Source organism: Sparus aurata, chromosome 15, assembly GCF_900880675.1.
Source record: "Sparus aurata chromosome 15, fSpaAur1.1, whole genome shotgun sequence".
NCBI classification, from domain to species: Eukaryota; Metazoa; Chordata; class Actinopteri; order Spariformes; family Sparidae; genus Sparus; species Sparus aurata.
In genome coordinates this window covers 22,059,959-22,070,551 of record NC_044201.1, presented here as the reverse complement: position 1 = coordinate 22,070,551, position 10,593 = coordinate 22,059,959, and the positions used below count along the sequence as shown (strand labels likewise).

General features: G+C 41.8%; 1 protein-coding gene across 2 annotated transcripts in view; it reads right to left on the bottom strand.

Annotated features, from left to right (window-relative positions):
* The window catches only part of grid1a (glutamate receptor, ionotropic, delta 1a), a 244,506-nt gene that overhangs the window by 84,137 nt on the left and 149,776 nt on the right, over window positions 1-10,593 (bottom strand). The window lies entirely within an intron of this gene.

Below are 10,593 nucleotides of genomic sequence, written 5' to 3'. Positions count from 1 at the left end.
ACCCAACACCTTGCAGAAGAGAAACAGCAGGTGAAGGGAATCATATTATGTTCTTACACCACGCCTAGTAAATACAACATCGTGTGAACATTATTTGTCACACTGACCAAAAGTCTGTTCGTTCAGTGGCAAGGGCCAACTGACTGGCCACAAGACTGAAGATTCAAGAGGAAAACAACATGAGGCAGCTGCATACATCCAGATCTGTACCTCGGGTTTCCTCTGCTTTAACCTCATGGTGGGATCTCAACTGAGGGGAAAGAATAACATCTACAATAAAAAAAAAAGAGAGAAATGTTGGGCTCAGAGGGAGCAGACAAAGTTCACCGAAAAATTAGAATCCTGTCTTTATCTACTCACCTGCATGCTGATGGAAACTCAGGTGGAGTTTTCTGGAGCTTCAAAGCAAAACAGTGTTGCAGCGTTCTCCGTAACAACTGTAGCAGATGGGAAAACAAATGACTCCACACAGCTTCGTCCGACTTAATCCGAGTGCATGGAGGCCCAGAGATCCCAAATTATTTAAGAGCTTGCTATTCACACCGTTGATGCCCAGTTGAACTTGAGACAGGGTGCAATGCTATCGTTATAGCTTTGCAACAGTGAAGATATCAGTCTGTGTAGAATAAAACCGAAAATGGAAGCTTGCAGCGCGTAAACGTTTGAGTTGAGTCGAGTGTGAAACCTGCCTGGGCTGATGACACGTCATCAACCTTCATTCATCTAATATAGGAGAAGTAAGATATGATCATACAGAGGAATTATGGGTGATATTAAGTCCCCCTTATGTATGTAAACTGAGGTGGTGAACACAAATGTAAAATCCTTCAGTCTAATGTCTTATACAAATCCACCATCAGAGTACATAGGGCCTCACAAATGACCACATTACGTGAGGCGCTGACTGACTTGCATTTTTATCGATGTAAGTCTTTTTAAGTGAGTATAACCGCTGCTGCTGCTGCACAGCTTCACAAATAACGATTTGTGGTTTGCAGCTTTATGAGCGGGGATGAACGCTTTGCAACCTTGCCCCCAGCTTTAATGTATTGTTTGGACATTATTGTCATTTCACTGCGGTTCTTTCATCCTGCAAGTTTTGAGCAAGCAGCTGTCCACTATTATACTTTTGGTTGGCGCGGACATAATGCATCAGTTTGTCTTTTGTTCGTCAAAGACTATAAAAAATTAAGGAAACAAAACGGTTCCAATATAAGCAGCCTGGTCTGAATGTGCAGAGCAGGCCGGGCTGGAGATACATTTTCCCCGCACTCAATTATTATCCGAGTCCAGGCCTGGTGAATGGTCAAAGATTCTGCTCAGTGATTGCATTTCTGGCTTCCAACGGTGCCATGCGAGTTTTAGTCCAAGTGGGGAATAAAATTAATTGCCCTACTTTAGTTTGGCTGACACGCTTTCAGGGTGGAGCGATGCTGCGCGCTTAGAAAGGGGGAAGGCAGTTGGACCTGAATACAACTATTGGAATGATAAAGAAAATATAGTATTTAAAAAAAAAAACTGGAAAATAACCTTCAGGAGTTTTTTTTTTTTATCTAAAAACGAGAGCAGGTTTCATGAATAAAATAATCTGTCGAGACCCAGAAAACGTGTTGAACTTCTGCTTTTCATTACCTGATTGTTGAGCATCAAAATAGAAAAAAACTATGCAAATGATCTCTCACCAATTATTTTACCCTTTCGCAGAAAAGGTTAAGAGCCGTCTGTGAGGTCATGCGGGATGATGGAGAAATATCTACGTTCGATATCCGCATGTTTCTTGCTTCCACTTATTCCTGCCATCACAGTGATTAACGTTTTACTCACGGGTTTCCTGCTGAGATTTAGAGCTATTTCCTAACTGACATTTAGATGTGGCATAACCTTACATACACGTCTGTCCCTGTCCACACCTTTTTCTTCTCTACGCTACCATCTCTTTGATTTTTCTCCGTCTCTCTATTCTTCGTTAAGCCAATTAACTGAAGGTCGCCTGTATGTTCACTGCCTGTGAAATTACCTGCTGAGTTAGTTGACAGTGTCACGGACCTCCATTTTGATGGAACAAGGCAACGCAATAAGAAGCATATGAGAGGGTTAGTGTGACATAGGAGCATCTTCACTGCTAACAAAAAAAAAGAAAAAGCTTGCTTAATTTTCTCAGATCTGTCACTAACCGTCGCGTTGCAGATGTGCAGCAGACTCTGCAGGAGGTGTCCTTTGTGTGTTTGTCGACGTTCAGACCCTGCCGGCGTTATAAATGCACCTTCTACATTGGGAACCACCTCCAACTTGGGGCCAAAAGCAGCTTAATCAATCTCACACCTAATCCCAACCTAATTCTCTCCTCCTCTAACAGAGAGCCAGTCACCACAGGGTGGGCAGAGACAGATGTAGCTGCTCCACAGTCATTACTAAGCGCATGTAAACTCAGACAGACCTGCCAAGGAGCCTACCGACGTTCAAGAAATATCGACCCATCCCGAAGATTTCCTATAATCGCGCCTCGTTCGCCTTTCAAACTCTCCTTGTTATGATAAAATGACAAGGCAATTTTACAGAAGCCTTTGTTTGCAGATAGTCTACCCACTGTCCACCCTCCCACACAGAATCAATAGCTGGCATCCTTTTACATACCCACAACTGTGAATAATGTGCAAGCACACCTTAGAAGGCAATTACAAAGGCATACAGATAAAAGTGTAGTGTTCCCGGAGTGCATCAGAACGATGCTCGACACCTTTTTTTTTTTTTTTTTTTCTCCGCCAAGTGAGGGAAATACATTCTCAGTCCACATATTCTGTTTTTTTAAGCATCATGAAAGATAGCCGATAAAAACAAAGGTCAAAATCATCTCATTCACGCTCAAGATGTGCTGATGGATTTACAATAACGGATGCATTGAGCAACATCAGAGGTGGGAAGTCAGGAAGTACAAATGCAGATTTGTTTTCATGTACCTGTACTTGTTGGACATGTTCCTGACAGCCTTTTCACTCCCTACACTTTACAACAGAGGCTTTAGTTTTATGCGTTTGAGGGGAATTATCGATTATTTTTTACTTTGCTTTGTTGCACCCAACCTTACCAACATCACAAGACTGATTTCTGCCAATCAGTGCGGATCAGGCACAGCAGACGAGGCGAGACAAAACCAGACAGAGAGGGAGACTCGAGCGGACGGGAGAAAAGGCGTGTTATATCTGCGGAGACACTTTATCAACCCAAAATGTCGGCATTTGACATGCATGAGACTCAACATCTTTCTGGTGTGTTTACAACCAGTTCGAACAAATCCTACTGATTCTACCTTTAGGTTTAATAGTGTTTGAATTACATTAATATGAGGTGAGGTTCAGCTAGATTTGCACAGACGTGGCGCTAGAAACTAGATAGATACGTTTTTCTTTGATCCTTTGATTACATTTCAGAGCCGGTACTTTCTTTCTTTTACTTGAGTAAAGAAGTTGAAGCAGTACTTTCTACGCACGTATCTGTACTTCTACTTGAGTAAAGAATGTGTGTACTTTTGCAACCTCTGAGTAACATGCATGAAAACTTTACATCTTAAAGTTGTCGGCAGCTGTAACCTTCGAGCGGTGCGGTTAATTATTTTTTTTCTCCCGTCTTTAGCTAAATAACATTGTGAAAGTGAAGATGAAAAGGCTTGCAGTACATCCTTAAATGCACCATTCACTCTTCTCAAAGAGCCAGCACATAGCCAGCCTCTTAAACTCGTCCAGCTCGAGCTGCATCCACAATGTCTGCAGGAAATTAAAGCTCGTAGATTAGCCTATTAGATGAGCTTGACCGCCGACTACACTGCAACTTTTTCCTCGCGATGGATGTTTCCAACGCCGCTTCATTTGCTCGGCACAAGTAAGTAAATTTAATTGCAAAAAAACAACCCAAAAACCTGCTTGTGTTCATTCTTCCTTTTTGCTTAATGCCACTAATTGCAACCTACCACATCTATAGTGTCACTGAATAATACTACTTGGGGAAATGTTTGGCGGGCTGCTGCATAATATTCTCATCATGGTGGTCATCTGACCACACGATCATAACGTTTGATTGTGTGGTCAGTTAGTTGACTTGTGTATGTAAAACTTGCCACTGTAGGAACGATGGTGTTACATAACCTTCAACGTGAGCCACAACTTAAGATTCCCAAGAAGTTTAAATTGATGTTTAATTGTTTTTATTACGTGTGTTGCTTTATAGCTCAACATAGCCCAGTATTAGGCCCACCAATGGCAAAAAGTCAGTCTGTAGGTATTTAAGCGTTTGTAATTTCCTGGAATGTCCAAAAAACGGTTCTATGACTTGTGTGGCCGTCTTTATGATGCTGCCATGGATGTACAAACAGGACACCGCCAGGCAGGAATGTTTCTGGGGACCGGGCTTCAGGGATTACTGCACAAAATGTTCAGTGTTTTTGATGAAACTTGATCTTATTTTATGGAGAAAATACACTCTGACTTTCCCTCTGCTGTCCTTGGGTTGCTCTGCCTGAACTCTGCACAGACAGCCTCACTTGTTGCTAAACTGCTTACTTATGCTAACCAGCAGCCTCCCCGTGAACACCTCTGGACCGGAGCTGCATGCCGCCTCTGAGAACAACGGAGGCCATCAGTGCTATTAGCTTTTTTTCAAATGCCAATCAATACACGCATAACAAGTCCCTTCTTACCTACCTGTTTAAAGGGATAGTTCGGGTTTTTTGAAGTGGGGTCATATAAAGTACATATCTATAGTCGATCTGTTCCCTACCGTAATCACCGATCAGCGCAGCCTCAGTTTGGAGAAGTAGAGAGCCGCTCCAGCCCAGACGCTCAGCTTTGTACTGCAGTGAATGGGGTTCAGCAAAAAAGTGAAATTAACCACCTAAAACAAGGCTCACGTAAATGTTTTTACATCAGTTCAAGTGTACGTTGTATAGGTAAAATTCACACCGCTTTACATCACTGTCAGACCGCGCTTTCTTTTGGCACTACATTTTCTCAACCACAGAACCTTCGTATCCCTACGCATTAGCGTAACTGGGCAACAGCTGATCTGCGAGTGGCGGAATATGAGTTGCAGGACGAGAGGTTTACTTTCGATAAAAATGAAACTTAATTCTCCGTATCCTTCCACATTAACGCTCATGCGTAGGGATACGGGGGTTCTGCGGTTGAGAAAATGTAGTGCCAAAAGAAAGCGCGGTCTGACAATGATGTAAAGCGGTGTGAATTTTACCTATACAACGTACACTTGACCTGATATAGATTTTTTTAGGTGAGCCTTGTTTTAGGTGGTTAATTTCGCTTTTTTGCTGAACCCCGTTCACTGCAGTACAAAGCTGAGCGTCTGGGCTCGAGCGGCTCTCTACTTCTCCAAACTGAGGCTGCGCTGATCGGTGATTACGGTAGGAAACAGATTGACTATAGATATGTACTTTATATGACCCCACTTCAAAAAACCCGAACTATCCCTTCAAACAAGAAACTAAATGGGCTAAATACTAAATTACTGAATGTAACCTTAACCTCGCACGCACATGCATGACATCACCATCCCTAGTGACATCATAGAAAATAATTTGTCGTCGCAGTCCTTGAACAAAGCAGGCAATTTTGGTAAAAGTGTTCAAAACACAATCTGATCGGTTTAGGGGCTGATGGGACGAGTTTTAGTCAGTTTTCATGTTTAAAACGATGGATATTTAATACCTGCTCGAACAGTGAGAGACGACTCCCACTTTGTATTCAAGGTGTGTTCAGTAGCTTACTGTCTGAGCAGGTGTGGGCCAGATAGACAGGCATGTTGTGTCACATTTCAAACAAGGCATAGCATGACAGACTTATTCAATTTGCAGCCACTCTGCTGAACGCTTTCTATTTAAAGACATGGCTGGTTTTGCGAAAACAAGCGGAGAAAAGAGCACGAACCTCCATTGTGTCTGGTCACGGTTAAATGTGAAATGAAACAGAATAAAACCACAGCTTTTGATCCACTGCGGGAACTCAAACCCGCAGCCAGGGATCCACAGTCATTTAGATGCAACGAGGAACTCTTGTTTGTGTATGAAAGTTACGTTTGAAATCCGAGCACTCCGGTCAGTTCGAGAAGCCCACAATCCACAAGGGGCTCGTGGTCCTTGACGGCGAAGCGAGAGAGTTTACCGTCAAGTTTGTTTTTCAGTGGGAGAGATGAACTTCTGTGGCCTTGGCTTGTGCTCGGCCTATTTTGTTCTTTTCAAATACAAAGCTGAGGCATTAGACTCCCCTTCAGCTCTGTCAGAGAACACAATTGAAATCTGTAACAGAAGGACTTTTTTTAAAAACAGTATTGGTTATTAAAAAAGAAACAAGCCACAGATGAGACCGAAATTTCAAACAAAGGAGAAAGAAAGAACAAAAGAAAAAGAACAAAAACGCCCAAAAACAAAAAGCTAAAGCTAGAGTGTCTTTTGGTTAGCACTGGGCTGTCGTAGGATTATCATATAATTGTGTCCTCTCTTATTTGCCTGAAGGCACTAAAAGCAAAACCACAAAAGAATTAGTTGCAGTCGTAGTACAGTGTCGTCCTGCTTCGTCTTCTTCTACAACAGCACAGGAATTAGGTTATTTCTGTCACTGTGAAAGATAGTAATGCAACACACTCTCACAACAGGGAATCAAATTATGTGTTGAAAATGTACAGTGACAAATGGAACCAGAAGAGGTGACGCTTTAGAATTTGTTTACATAATGTGCCTTTTACGCGGCTGATGCATTGGTGGAGACTGAAATGAACCAGCTTCCCCTGACACACTTCATTACACTGAGCCGAACTTTGCCCCTGAGGTCAGGGAGAGCCAGCTGTTTAAACACAAACCTCACCCTGTGCTCTACTGCTGCGGAACCGCTGCGTCGCTCGCATCATATGAAAACAAAAGGCTTAAAGAAACGTGATCGATTACAACAAACAACTGTCTATATATATGTTGTGTAGATAATGAGGATCCGGACAATTCTTCCTGCTTGGTACAGTGTGATGCCTGAGGCGACATACAAGTGGGTGCTCTATCTTTTTTAACATCTGCTTTTATAGACTAATGCACCATCAGCACACTGATGGCACAGCGGCCCAGCGAGACACGGCCTTATCGAAGCACATCTAGAAATCCATCAGACACAGCCCACGCCTACTTTACATGTTCGATGGAGACGGCCTCAGTGTGCAGCAATCATGCGTCTAATGGATTTGCAAATTAAATGTCCTTTTTTTTTTTTTCAAACATGTTCACTCCGAGAGTCCGCTCATTTCGGTACGGGTTTTAACTGTCAGATGAAAAAACAATAATTGAGTGCGAGATCTTTGCAATCTGAGAGAGAATCAAAAAACTCCTATCTCCCTGCAGACGGTTAGATTAACATTACACTAGAAAGAGAACTGCACTCTGATGATCACAGATCAGCACAGTGTCCTGTCAGAGTCGCAGTCGATCAGCAGATCGGAAAAAAGACGATCCTGAGCGGTGCCGAAAAGACTCTGCAGTCCAAGATATTACTGTAACCACTGGTGCAAGGAAAGGGGGAACAATGAGACTTTTTGTCCCCAAACCTTTGTGGGGTACAAAGTTGCATTTGTGTTTACGTCTAAGATGAAGCATTAACACTTGTGAAATGGGCCGAGCCTTCCCTTTAGGGATGGTGGTCCGGTAACCTGTGTGTGAGATTCTATTCTAGTGAACTGTGAGTCTGTCCCGTTGTGTGTGAAAGAGGTACCAGCATGTTGCAGGAAGGTGCATGCTATTATTACTTTAGTCAGCCGTCAAGTGTGTTCATGAGCAGCATGATTGCTGAAAAAGGCTGTTTGCTGCCATAGAAAAAGGGTCGGCCCAGACTGTGAAACGCTACCAGCATGAAGCCAGACTGAAACAAATTATAATGGCATAAAAATCATAGCTTCTCTCAACAACCATTCAGAGATGTGGCTCTGTAAATGGAACAAATGCAATCATGTTAATCAGAGGGTCAGATGATTGATGGCAGGACATTAATAACTTTTTTAACACAGCCCAAGTAAAAGCATGCAGTTTCCTCGTGAGAGTCGAACATTACCTACATTTCCGTCCCCCCCCTGCACTGTTTGAACCAATCCAGCTTCACTAACTGTAACTATTTACCTGCAAAGTCTCCCTTGCATCCACCTGGATCCACATCCATCACATATGAGATGTATGGTATTTGGCTGTGTAATTAGAAATTTACTCTGTCTCAGTGCATCAGATGATGAGTCATGTTGTATATATATATATATATTCACTAATGTGATGAAGGCACTAAATCATCTCACTCAGCTCGCAGCCATGTCTGCAATCTTTAAAACAGAACATAATAACAGCCATTACTAAAGTATGACAATAAGAGGAAAATGTTCTACTCCGGTTGATAACTCAGGATAACAGCCAAGTTTTCTCTAAAAGACCTACTCCTATTTTCTATTAAAATAAAAAGCAAAACAAAAAGAAGCTTCCTGTGCAGCCAAATGCTCTCAAACTTGAGAGGAGAGCCTGACCCTGCAGAGCGGCTGGGTTTGCCATCATTTGTTGATTTCGTTACAGCATTTATAGCCTCATACACAGTACGGAGGGCGGGCAGTTCCGCAATTTCGATCTTTCCATTCTTTTGTATGATACTTGAGCTGAAACATTCAGTTGAAAACCAATTGAGAATTGTTCATTTTTTAAGCAAAAATACCATAAATGTACCGTTTCCAATTCCTCAGCTGTGATTTTTCCTGTTTTGCTGTGGTCTTACAGGATGGTGAACTGGATATCTTTCAGTTTCGAACTGCTGGTGGGACAAAACGAGTGCTGTTGAAGGCCATTTTCTTTTTCACTATTTTATGATCAAGCACTAATCAAAAATCTAATTACAAAATAAACATTAGTTGCAGCCCAATAAGTCACCTGTTTCAGCTCTATGAGTAATACACAGGTCACGTTTGGTTGACTTCAGCAAAAAGGTCTGCGCTACAACGATGAGAGATGGAACAATGATGTGACAGCGAAGGCGATGTCACACTGTTGTACTTCCTGCACTTTTCATGCTAAACATAGCCAGACTGCTGAAGAGGAAAGACAGAGTCTTTGACAAGGTCACACTGAGAACCTGATCTAAAGCTCCCGTGCTGTGAGTAAAGTTACATAATCTGATTTCCGCTGTTTGATTATTACTGATCTGACAGCTCGTGTTGGAAGCGATGCGATGTTCAAAACCAATCTGTGCTTCTGAAAGGTTAGCAGTGATGGGAAAGGTGATGGGAGAAGGAGGAACAAACACTGAAGTAGAGTTAGGGACGCACTACACCCGAAATTTAAAAATACATGAACTGGTATAATGGATAGATGTGTTGAAGCAGCTATACGTGGTGATACATATACATTTTGAAATCCTCAAATGATAACAAATAATAATAATGACAGGAAACTGTCAATGTTTTTCTTAAGTACATGTACCTTAAGTACATGCCTTTGTTTTGAATTTTGCAAAATTATTTAGCGACATTAATTGAGTTGACTTTAATCTGAGGTCAAACAATGTTTCAAACTTTTCTGCAAACCGAAAATAAGTGCTGAAACATCCTCACATCTGAATTTGAATCAACCTTTATCAAGCAGCGCGACAGCCCTCTGGCTGAATAAATTAAGTGTAGTAGACCAAATATTGTCTAATTAAATGTTGCGCATTGTTTCACTCTTCCTCAGGCTATGACGACCGTTGGTAAGCAAACCTTACTAACTTGGTGTCCCACATTTCTAATATAAGGATAAGACACTAGGGGCCTTATTTAGACGGTCTATAACTCATCGGTCTAAAGTGCAAAGCCCTAGTGTGTTTAGGGCGTGTCCAAGTCCATTTCTTTTTTTAATCTGTTTTTGTTATCTCTTGAGTCAGCATTTACATTCAAACCATTTCTAAGCAGTTTATGAGGAAGGCATCTTTAACTCTGGCATCTGGCATTCGAAAGGGTTGTGTTCATTCACAGAAATGTTTTTCATTTCTATTGATTAGACCTTTCCTCGGGATTGTTTGACATCTTGCTGACTCTTTTAGGTGTGCAGAATGTTTGAGAAAGACAGATAACATTTTAACATAGGTATTGTGTTAAATTACTCATTACCGCACACGCATACGTAAAGACAAACACACACAAATGCGTAATCTTAGTAAAACAGGACTGAACTGCTGCAAGCATTCCTCATGCATATTAGTTCAAACTCAACACTCACTATCTCTTTAAATACTAAGTAGTGCCAACACAGATTTGCAGACAGTACTTCTCTTGAGGTGGTGGTGTGGGTCACTGTAGTGCTGCTTCAAGGCAGGCACCACAGGTATTTTGACTGTTTTGTGATGAGGATCCTAATTAGCCGCTACATTCCTTAATTAAAGGAGTGCAGCGTTAAACAGTGTAACACAAGCGCAAATGTCAATGGTGCCGACTCTGTAGCACCTAATTTAGCAGACTTAGAAGGGCTTTATTTTATTTTTTTTGTTAGAACTAGTATTCCCATCCATTATTTCTAACCAATGCTGCCTTGTTAAACTGAGTTCTCTCTCA